This window comes from Erpetoichthys calabaricus, chromosome 2 (assembly GCF_900747795.2).
Source record: "Erpetoichthys calabaricus chromosome 2, fErpCal1.3, whole genome shotgun sequence".
In the NCBI taxonomy this organism is placed as follows: Eukaryota; Metazoa; Chordata; class Cladistia; order Polypteriformes; family Polypteridae; genus Erpetoichthys; species Erpetoichthys calabaricus.
In genome coordinates, this window is record NC_041395.2 from 222223594 (window position 1) to 222236177 (window position 12584).

A 12584-nucleotide genomic window follows, 5' to 3' on the forward strand; every position below is an offset into this window, starting at 1 on the left:
TGACAGTTTCCCTAAATGTAATATTTCAAAACATGCAGGTTGTCAAGGTAGCACAGTTGTTAGCCTTGTAGTCTCACAACGCTTTTGATTAAGTTTTGATTAAGTTCTGTTTTTGGTGTCCAGTTTACATCTTCTTTCTGTGTTCAGATATTCTTTACCTTGAAACTTGCGTTTTTGACAGAGTTCATTTCATTCAATTTATTTTCATTTAGTTCTTAAATAGAAACTGTATAAATTAAGTATGAAAAAGTTGTCTGGGGACCATTTGCAAACGACTAATAGTGTTATGTCTGTCTGAGAGATGGCGTCGGGGTAAAGGGTCCGCCTCTGAGGAAACCGAAAACTCGCTTAGCCGCTAATAACACAAGCGAGGCCAGTACATCAGCAAAACGAAACCTCCGAAGAAAGACAAAGTCGCTTAGCCACTAACATCGGCAAAACGGTATCTCTTTTACTTTTCCTCCCGCCACTAATGCACATGCAACGCAAGCACGTTGGCAAAACAAATCCTGCTAGGAGAGAGATGCCCAGAGTAGTTCCTTTCAATTACCTGACATCTCTACATTTCAATTTTTTATCTGATGATTTCAATAGTTTCTAGGACTGTGGACTTTTTACAGCAAGGGGCTTACACAGCTAGTATTTGTATAAGTTTCACGAAAGAAATTCAGTGCAACTATTGTAATGGCAAGTACCTACTTTACTTAACTTTACTACAGTCAAACGTGTTGGCTACTAATTGCTCTGGTGCAGATTCATAAATGCAGTACAATACACAGCAGCAGACAATGATCACTAATCAGAGCAATGGCAACAAACAATAGTAATAAATAGCAAAGTAACAGTAAGTAACAGTATCTAACTAAAAAATAGAAGTGTCAGATATTATCAAATGCCCAGTGATGGACTGGCAGTCTATTCCTAACTTGCACCTGATATTGTAAAAATATGCCCCAGCACCCCCACAATACTGAACTGAATTACACAGAATTCAAAATACTGTGTTATGTTACAGTGTATGTAGCAAGAGACGCTGACATAGAGAGGTTGGGAGCATGCGCTGATAGTGTGCTGCCGCATCCACCACACGACAAACCACCTGGATTGGGACCCCTAGTGAGGCTGAAATGGAGATAAAAGGAAAGAAGGAAAGCAAATGTCAAAACGCGTTGGCTGAAGAAGAGTTGATTGGATGTTATTGACTAGACATTTTGTTCAGATTCCGCTTCCCATTAAAATCTGGCTTTATATGTTACAATTTATGTATCTGAAAGTTCATCTTCCACTGTTATGGCAACAAAACACAATAAGAAGCCTGAAGCTGTATAGCTCAAATTGTTTGTTTTGTTGGTTCTTGACAAATCAGTTGGTATTTACTTATATAAAATATACTGTACTCTAATATTACAGCAGAGATGTATAGTTGTATATAAAGTAGAGAGTGTCTGCTGCAAACAGAAGATGATCTCCTAATCAGAAGTTTGGGGATGGAGGCATTCTCCTGTAGCTATACTGGCCAAGACAGCCATACTCTGCACTTTGAATCCAGTGGTCTGAGCTCACCTAGTAGCGCTGAGTGAGTGAAGGGACACAACAAATATACTGTATTACCTGAACTGTCACCTTATATGTCACCTGACAGAAGTTCAACCAAGATGAACATTTTTCTAAGCTGATTGTCACATCTGTTGTGCCCCATCACGCATGTGGGTGTGGATATGTGGCATGTAATGGGCAAGTTCTCCAACTAGATAAAATTAAGCTTGATATCAAAATGTTATAAGGATTTGTCATGGATCCAGCAACCTGAGTTCAGATGTCTGTGTGGGTTTTTTCCAGGTACTCGTATACTTGAAAAAATAAGAATCAAGAATCAAATTGTACACAAAGTGAGACTGAGTCTGAGACAGGATTAAATGGGATACAGAGGGTGTGGGGTTTTATAGGGGACAGGTAGGAAGAATTGTGCCATTTGGGCTGCACTCAGAAGTGAGGTCAGGCGGGGGATTGGCTGGGAGGTCTGTGCAGGAACCCCAGGAAGTGGGGTTAGGTGGTCTTTTCTTCTGTGGATCTGCAGAGGAAGGAAAAAAGGTGTTAGAGTGCACTGCCCACCCTTGATCCGGTGTAACCATACATTTAGTCAAGCCCTTTGACAACCTAACATTCGCTTGTGTGTGACACCTTGTATATCCCAAAAGGCATGTGATTACAAATTAGGCTCTTACATTGAGTGGCTCCCCATCCAGGCCTGGTTCAGTTCTTGTGCCCAGAACTACTGGAATAGGTTTAAGCTCCCTACAGCCCTGAATTGGATTACGATGGTTTGAGAATGTTATGTTATTTAAAATTCTGAAAAGGAGTAAAAATTGAAGTAGGAATTTAAATAATACACTTAAAAAAAATGGCTAAAAAACCTTCCTCACTTTTGAACTACTTCTAAAGATGATGAGTATTATGCCTGCTGCTTTGGAGTACAGGATCATTTAGTAATTTGAATTTATTTCCAAGTACCTTCTAAGCCACAGTGAATGCATTTTCATTTCTAATGTCTATCATGACCATAGAAGGCCATGCATTCTGCAAGAACTGATTTGATTGTGGACAATATTTGCCTATTCTGATGTGTTATTGTGCCATTGCGAGAGATAATATACAGTCAACCCCGGGGTTACATTCCTAGAGCACCCGCTAATTGTGAAATATCACAAATTTTGGATGTGGCAAAAAATGCCTATAAATGCCTATTTTTATAGTTTAAACCCTAAATGATAGATAGATAGATAGATAGATAGATAGATAGATAGATAGATAGATAGATAGATAGATAGATAGATAGATAGATAGATAGATAGATAGATAGATAGATAGATACTTTATTAATCCCAGGGGGAAATTCACATATGCCCCCAGAACACTTTAATTTAATTTCAAACTCGGCTTAATACATTACCCTAAAAAATAAAAAAAAAAGGTAAACCCGTACTGTACAGTACTGTACTGCTGTGTCTCCTGCAGTGCTAGAATGTAAAATACCGGTTACCCCTATATGTACTGTAATTCATGCAAGCGCATTTTCTTTGGTATGCAATATCGTTTTCTTTGGTATAAGTAGGGTAAATACAGTAATAATTTAGTTTAATTTAATAAAAATACAGTAAAATGTACGGGTACTCACCAATAATGAATGACATTGATTGAAGATGATGATGATGATGAATTAGCTGTGCAGTATGATGAAGGTATGTAATGAAGATAATGACTGCACAGCAAAGCAGACGATTTACAGCTCCTCTGGTGGCACCTCTTCTTCAGGCACTTCAGGAGGAGTCTACCTTCTGACGGGTCTTCTTCTGGTGGGGTTTCGTGCTTTTCTTGAAAGGTTTGAGGATCATTGTGATGGGAAGTTGCTGTTGTTGTTTCTTCATGGTGGTGAGGAGGGTTTTATATGTCTGAATGGCAGCATCAATGCCACTATTAACTTTGAGAGCCAGAACCATATAAGGATCCTATGCTTTGGTTCATTGCTGGAAGCCTTTGAAGGTGCAGGGTGTTTGGGCGGCATATTAGGGCTTTAAGAAGAACAAAACGAAAAACACGAGAACACTCAGTGAAACACTCGAGATAGCTACATGCGGTAAACTGTTATGATGTGGGAATGCTGGGCTACATCTTCCGGAAATGCGTCATAGGGCAGCAGCCAATCAGCAGCAAGGAGAAATGAATAACGCTGTTTAATTGGCTACTTTCAAACCTCCCGTTTCTGAGTACAGGGGTACAGTATTTCACTATCCCAAGCTGCGTTTTCCTCTACGGTTGCTTTGTGTTCTCTCTTCAGTACTAAAAAATGTATATAGAGGAACCCAAAGTAATTTCCCCCATAGGATTGTATGTAAATACAATTAATCCATTTCGGACCGTACAAGCTGTATGTAAATATATTTTTTTAAAGATTTTTAAGCACAAAAATAGTTATACCATAGTAAACTAAATGTAAAAACATTGAATAACACTGAGAAAACCTTGAACAGAGAAAACTAACATTGCAAGAGTTCACACTACAGCCTTACGAACCACTCTCTGTAAACACTTTTTTTAATGAGTTTTAAGCACAGGGAGAAAAAACGAACATTTGAAAAATCTGTAATTTATACAAAAACTAACCATAAACAACCAAGAAAACTAACCTTGCATGAGTTGTGGTATGAAGGAAGTGAGGAGGAACTGGGTGGAGAGGAGATTACAGTTTTGAGGCAAAGTCCCTCTGCGCGATGCACGTCTGACTGAGAACAATGTACTGTACAGGGAGAGACTGAACACGTGCATAAATCACTGGCGCGTACGAACCAGAAGGGAAACGAAATAGAGGAAAAAGAGTTCATAGCGAATGCACAGGGAGGGACTGAACACGTGCGGAAGTCATTGGCGTGTATGAATCGGAAGGGAAACTGGCTTGTTTGTCACCCGAGTGTGTGGTCGTGAACAGATGCAAAAGTTTGGCGAACATTTTGGTCGTATCCCGATTTGTACGTGTTCAGAGATGTTCGTGACCTGAGGTTCCACTGTACAGTCTTATATTGTTTATGGAAATTTAGCTGAATTTACTTTAATATTTATGTTAAAAAATGTGTAAATTATATTATTCTTAATTTTGTTCTTAATAATTTAGTGTTAAAACCCATGAAAAATTATATATTGCCACAGATAAAGCCATAAAAAATTGCAGGGGATATTTGTAGATTCCACGAACAATTATTAGTTAGGTTCTAAGGAAAAATCCGCAAACGACTTATTTCGCGGGGGTCGACTGTACCAACATTTTATTGATTTTTGTTTAAATCAATGCAAAAGATTAATGACTACACAAAGCAGTGGCTTTATAAGTTAAAAGTAGTGTCTTTTTGATCTCCAGGTGAAGCCATCTAAATGTCAGTTCGCATTGTTCAAGCCCCTCTGACCACTCTATGCAGATCCATCTCAACTCTGAAATGGGGTTTGACCCTAATGCTGAAAGTGTGTTGTTTAGTCATTGGCTTTCTACAAAGCTGTGTACGTTTGCACTCCAGCATTTCTATATACATAGGGAAGTGTTAAATATATCTCAAAAAGAGCAAAATCGTTAGTGTTCTCCATAATTCAGTACACCATAGGTTTGGTGATCTCATTTCTCCCAGTCATTTTCATCGAAGTCCACATCTGGCTAGGGTTACAGAACTGGTTGTGTGTTAAATGTCTACACATTGGCAGTGCAATGGAAAGGACAATAGAGAATGACCTTCCCATCACTCTACTCTCAAATTGCCCACATTAAGCAAATTTTATGTGTCATTATCAATATTAAAACTACAAGCTAAATTACCCCTGTGCTGAAAGTTAAGAGCTACAGTTAGAATTATGGACTTAACATACCTAGCATTCATTCATTTAATGCTTTAATGGCTTGGCAGATGTTAAATAGTTTGTTCTGTGTGTTCCAGGTTTATGTTTTGAGCTTTTATAATTAATAAAATATAATGTTCAAAAATGGTGCAGTGTTTAGTGCTTGAGTTTTAGCTTTGAATCCTGGCTCTGAGCAGTCTGTTTAGAGCATGTACACTCTTTTCATGTCTACTGGGTGAGCGAGGTTACTTGGTATGAGTGTGTGTGTAAGTGTTCAACATCCAGAACAGTTTCTACCCTTGCACCTGATGGGCTGGGTACGTCATTTTAAGAATGGACTACAAAAATATATATTTTTTGTTTTAAATCCAGGACGGGTGGCAATTGTGATCAATGTTACTATTTTTTCCCAGTCATTTTCTCACCCGCTTAGTCCTGAACAGGGTCACAGCATATCCAAGCCAGCATAGGGTGCAAAGCAGGAACAAACCCAGGGCAGGGTGCCAGTCCATCGCAGGGCAAACACACAAACACACACATCCACCCCAGCCACACACTAGGGGGAATTTAGGATCTCCAGTTCACCTATCCTGCATGTGTTTGGACTTTGGGAGGTAACCCCAAACTCCACACAGGGAAGACTCATCACGTGAACCCTGGTCTCCATACTGCACGGCAGCAGTGCTACCACTGCACCACCATGCCATCTTTTTTTCCCAGTGGGATGTCTAATTGGTTAAGTAAAATCAAACAGAGTCATTTTTCAACTGCTTCAAAGGTCAACTAGCTGACCACCATGTTTCAGCTGATGAAACAATCACCACTGTTAGATTAAACTTTTAAATTCACATTTAAAAGAGTAATAGCGGGGATAACATGTTGATATATTAACATTCAGATATAAATTTAACACAGCTAGTTTAGCTGGTTATCAAGGAGAATAAATAACCGCATAAAGTACCTCTAAGATCTAAACTTATATGGTGCACTGAGAGTCAAAACAAAAAAAAATTCCACTTTCTGAAGCTACAATAACAGAAGGGAGTGTCACCTCCTGTAATATCTGTTTACAGAACAAAGATGGGAATGTAACATTTAGTCAGATTTACATGGAAATGGTAGTGTCCAAGCAAAACACCTCTATTACTTTCTGTAAGGCATCTGATTAACATTTGCACAGCCATGCAGACCACCTAATTTAATGAAGTATTGATTATTTCTGTTAACATTTCAATTATTGCTTCATATCTTTTGCAATTATTATCAATCACTGTTAACTTTGTTTTTAAAAGTCTGTCATATGATGATATTTGGTTTCAGGATTGTGACAAAGGTGCCATTTTTATTACTTATAATGTGCCGTAGCCCCCTCACTCGATGACGCAGCGAGACAGAAGTGCCATACTGCGCCTAATAGATTGCCTTGTGATGACAGCAATAATGTAAATGGAGGTGAGAAGTTTGTTTTAATGGTAAGGCTGAGCATTGGATTTAGCCTGTGTAGTACTTGATGGCTGGCATTTACTTTTACATCCCTCACCTGTACAGACTGAACTCCTGGGTCAGAGCGGCTCTTGTTCAAGAGCAGTTTCTTTGGGGAATGGCTTATACTTTGCTGTGCTTTTTCTAATGAAACATTAACTTTGCGAATGAGCTTTAAATGAAAGCATTACATTTGCTTCACTCATAATGTTCCATTTTACGTAATTCTCCTGTTGTGTGAGATATTGTAGTAATCTTTGGAAATGTCTCTGCAGTGTTTGTGAATTGCATTTTAAGCGATGCTGTTTAATTTTTAATATTTTTAAGCCCAATTCAAAAAGGTTACAGAAAATTGTGCTAGTCCGAAAACAAGTTCACCTATTTTGAAACCCGCTTAATCCACGGATGCCCAATTGCCAAAGAGGTAGTGATGCCAAAATGAGGTCTGTTTATATAGTTTTGCAATAACATTGCAGTTAGTGTGTTATAATAATGAGTTTTGAAATTTTACTTCTTCTAGGAAAAGTGGCTATGGAGAGGGGCATCGAGGCTGAAAAAAGAGAAATTATATGCATAATATAGCAGTTACAGTTAGAAGGCTTCATTCACACTTGAGCATGGGGTGCTCCCCTTAACTCCGATGGGTAAGGTGGCACTTTATAAATCAGAGGCCTTGTGTTTGCAGCCGGTCTGTCCATGTGAAGACATGAAACAGAGAAGGAGGGGGGGCGGTAACATCTATACAGTGAGTTGTAGTAGGTTAACTAATGAATCCTGGTTGACCACATAGATGGACTGGCATCCTGTCCAGTGTGGAGGAATATTTCAGACAAAATTAAATAAATGAACAAATAATCATCAAATGTGACAATAAATCTACTCTGTATATATAAAATCCTAAGCCTACTGTAAAAGTTCAACGATTTTGTGCAACGATTTTATGTGACTTTTTACAGTATGTCACAGGCTTATTTTTAAACCTACATATATATGTGTGGTATCATTCTTTTCAGAATGTATCTTACTTTAATGTTTTTAAATTATAAACTAAAAAATATCAAGAACTCACGTCCTGCGAGATGAGAATTTGTGCCAACAGATTTAACCACACCCAGGGCCGGAAATAAAAGACAAAGAGTTGGATAGCTGCTGTACAGGCTTTTAAATGGTTGAAGCGCTGTGCGAGATGCAGATCATGTGACACAGCAGCAGCAGCAAGCCAGTAGCTGATCGAGCAAAGAGGAGGTAAAAAAAAACTGTATTTGTTTCCCATTGTGTCACCGTTTAAGAGGGGGTTTCAGAGGAGCTACCACGTCTGCTTGGGGTGCGTTCAGCCACCCTCTTCACAAAACGAGCAGCAGAGATGCGAAGTGGCTGGCGCGTAGCACAGGCCATGGGGTTTGGCGAGCAAAGCGAGCTGGGGGTAATAATTCAATGTGTTACAAAATGTTTTTTGTTGCTTTTTTCTTTATGTATTTTCTAAATTATTTGTTTCAGTGGCACCAAACATAACCTGAAACACACCTTGAAATGAATATTGTCATTTTCACCTGTCAAAGCTGGGAGGGTGGGCTCTAGCAAGTACTGTGTTCTGATTGGTGAATCGTCTGTAGCAAGTAGGCTCACTGTCACAGCTTTGCACTGCCTTTGAGCCTCATTAGGATTCCCAAGGCAAGCAAAGCCCCTGCTCAGATTTGTGACTGTGCACGCCTGTGGTGGAGAGGGGTGCACGGAAATGTTGGCCAGAATTACAGAATTACGAAGTGGTTCTTTTAATACAACAAGCCCTGGATTCATCATCCTCTCAGCAGTCTGCCTCTGATGTGTGGTGTCTGCCTAGAAATGTGGCACTTGTTGGCACTCTGCGGACAATTTACCAATCAATACGCAGTATTCACTGGGGGCAACCAGGTGGAAAAGAAAGTTTTCATTTTATGGGGTATTTCATGTTGCATGTGGCGTCACTGAAGTAAGTAAGTGAAGAAATAATGAAATGCACAAAGAAATAAGCAGCAAAAAATATTTAATGACACATTTAATTATTTATGCACACATATGATTTGGTTTTTATTTATTTAGTGTTGCATTTCACAATACATGTATTCCTTTGCATATTTACTTATTTCAATTAGTCCAAAATAGTCTGCCATATTTACTACCTGGTGTACAGTCAGGATAAGGTTGTGTCATGCATCCAACCATTATCCAATCCACTATATCCTAACTACGGGGGTCTGCTGGAGCCAATCCCAGCCAACACAGGGCGCAAGGCAGGAAACAAACCCCGGGCAGGGTGCCAGCCCACCACAGGGTGTGCACACACACACACACCCACACACACATTAGGGACAATTTAGAATCGCCAATGCACCTAACCTGCATGTCTTTGGACTGTGGGAGGAAACTGGAGCACCCGGAGGAAACCCACGTAGACACGGGGAGAACATACAAACTCCACGCAGGGAGGACCCGTGAAGCGAACCCAGGTTTCCTTACTGCGAGGCATCTGTGACCATAAATTGAATTAGAGAATAAGGTAATAGAGAAACATCATCTCAGGAATTAATGATGATGTGCTTTATGAAAGGTGCTATATTAACTAAACATTGATCGAGCACATTATCACAAATGCAGTCTTTACTTTTTATCAGCTTATATTGATCCAAAGGACTTGGGCACCTTTTGGAATCCATTGCCATTACAAATCCTTATGCTGGAGAAATGTGTTAGCTTGACCTTGACATCCAAAAGATCAATGTCCCCCTCCCCAATACCGGCATTTCCTTGCTTTTAATTTGTTTGTTCCCAAATATGCACTATAGTTTCACCTTCTACTGGTGCAAAGATGAGTTTTCATTCAGTATCAGCTCAACCCCTTAGAATAAAACATTGTTAAGGGGGGGAGGGGGTGCATAGAATTCTACTGCTTCTTGACTAAAAGGGTCTAACTATGGAAAACGATGTGCAGCCAAACCCCCCCCCATTCACATTGTGCTGAGAAGATAACAGCATGCTGTATCTGTACAAATTCCTGGGCTATTTTATCTTTGTTTCATTTGTGTTAACCGTTTCATTTAATTGCATTATTGAATGTTTAGGTTATTTAGTGGTTTTATTGCATTGAATTAATGTCTGGCTGGAGGGCTGCAAATTTAAGGATTGAACTACCAGGCAGTTAAAGTTCACTTAGAAGGATGTGCTGTAAAGGAGAGGTCATCTGAGTCAAGGTGAGTCCACGGCCATGCAGGGTGAAAGGAAGAAGGCTTTTAAAATTATTTTTATTTAATTTTTTTTAATTTGATAAGTGCTAGGCAGGGATCGCAGTTAGGTACAGGGTCTGACCAGACGCTAACAGAGCTAAAAGCAATTCTTGTTTCTTTATTCCATTTTGGAATAAATTTCTCTTAATTTCTGTCAAATCTCTGTGCCATGTACATTGATTAGCACTGCTCACTCACAGAACAAGGGTCCTGGGTTTACATTCCAGCCCAATCGCCATCTGCATGGAGGAGAGAGTTCTGAAGGTCAAGTGCAGAGTTTGCTTGTTCTCCAGATGCATTATTAGAGTTGGTGTGAAGTTAGCATGTTTTCCACGTGCGTTCTCAGAGTCAGTGTAGAGTTTGCATGTTCTCCATGTGTGTTCCTAGAGTTGGTGTAGAATTTGCATGTTCTTCACATGCATTCTCAGGGTCATTGTAGAGTTTGAATGCCCTCCACATGTGTTCTCAGAGTTGGTATACAGTTTGCATGATCTCCACATGCATTTTCACAGTCGGTGTAGAGTTTGCATGTTCTCTATATTTGTTCTCATAGTTGGTGCAGAGTTTGCATGTTCTCCTCATGCATTCTTAGGATCATGGTAGAGTTTGAATGCCCTCCACATGTGTTCTCAGAGTCAGTGTACAGTTTGCATGATCTCCACGTGCATTTTCACAGTTGGTGTAGAGTTTGCATGTTCTCCATATGTGCTGTCAGAGTCAGTGTAGAGTTTGCATGTTCTCTATATTTGTTCTCATAGTCGGTGCAGAGTTTGCATGTTTTCCTCATGCATTCTTAGGGTCATGGTAGAGTTTGAATGCCCTCCACATGTGTTCTCAGAGTCAGTGTACAGTTTGCATGATCTCCATGTGAGTTTTCAGAGTCTGTGTAGAGTTTGTATTTTCTCCACATGCGTTTTTAGAATTGGTGTAGAGTTTGTGTGTTCTCCTCATGCATTCTTAGGATCATTGTAGAGTTTGAATGCCCTCCACATTTGTTCTCAGAGTCAGTGTACAGTTTGCATGATCTTCATGTCCATTTTCAGAGTCTGTTTAGAGTTTGCATGTTCTCCACATGTGTTCTTAGAGCAGGTGTAGAGTTTGTGTGTTCCCCATATGCGTTCTCAGGGTCATTGTAGAGTCTGAATGCCCTCCACATTTGTTCTAAGAGTTGGTTTACAGTTTGCATGATCTCCACGTGCGTTTTCACAGTCGGTGTAGAGTTTGCATGTTCTCCATATGTGTTGTCAGAGTCAGTGTAGAGTTTGCATGTTCTCTATATTTGTTATCATAGTCGGTGCAGAGTTTACATGTTCTCCTCATGCATTCTTAGGGTCATGGTAGAGTTTGAATGCCCTCCACATGTGTTCTCAGAGTCAGTGTACAATTTGCATGATCACCACATGCGTTTTCAGAGTCTGTGCAGAGTTTGTATTTTCTCTGTATGTGTTTTTAAAATTGGTGTAGAGTTTGTGTGCTCTACTCATGTATTCTTAGGGTCATTGTAGAGTTTGAATGCCCTCTACATGTGTTCTCGGAGTTGGTGTAGAGTTTGCATGTTTTCTACATGTGTTTTTAAAGTCTGAATAAACATTGCATGTTCTCTGCATGCACGTTTGGGATGTTCCTTCAGATCTTCTGGACGTGAATGTAGAATGTTAGTGAAATGTGACGATCTGGCTTTCAGGGATGGTTCCTGACTTGTTATTAGGCGATACAAGTATACACACCATCCCCTCCACTGTGCCCTTCTCTTACAAAATCCTTGCATCATTAGAAACAAAATATATATCACGTGTAACCTTAACCCTTTTGACATTTAAAGCTTGTAGCCTATGCTTTGAATATTTACCTGCCTCTCATTAATAGAAGCTAATCTTCGCTTTTCAAGCCCTAAGGCAGGTAAAAGTCATACCATAAAATATATAGCGGGCAAAAGTAAAGCCTTCTTGTTTGACCAGTGTTTATGCCCAGAGGCACTACTTAGTCTGGCCTCTGTGCGGTCACAACCCTGCCCATCAAGGATAGAGAACTGCTTGACCTCTGAGAATGAATGTCTCTGCGCCTCAGCTTCAGAGATCAGGCAGCTGCAGGCTGGAGCAGCCTTGCCAGTCCAGCAGCCTGCCAAGGTGGATCCCATTGAATGGACGTTAGCGGCTAGTTATGCAAGCTGTTTGAGTGATGCTAATTAATTTGGAGATGCTCACTGTCGACCTATCATTGCCTTCGCCTTCTCTTAATTCCCCCTGTATGCTTGCGTTTAATCTGTGAGCCGATAACGTGTGTCTCCCTGCGTTTGTGTTTTTCAAATGACTTCCCAGACTTTTCTCACAGCCGCTCCGGGGCCTCCATCCCTGCATCCTGTCAAATTTCTGCAGTAATTGCCTATTAAATAATTTAAATAATTTAAGACTAAGGGCGCTTCAATTATGCATTAATTTACATTAGTAATGCGGAGATGAGGCCTAA

The 12584-nt window shown here is 39.9% G+C and overlaps 1 protein-coding gene across 3 annotated transcripts in view; it reads left to right on the top strand.

Annotated features, from left to right (window-relative positions):
- Window positions 1–12584, top strand: part of unc5b (unc-5 netrin receptor B) — a 318628-nt gene that overhangs the window by 88088 nt on the left and 217956 nt on the right. The gene's annotated exons all lie outside the window — the stretch shown is intronic.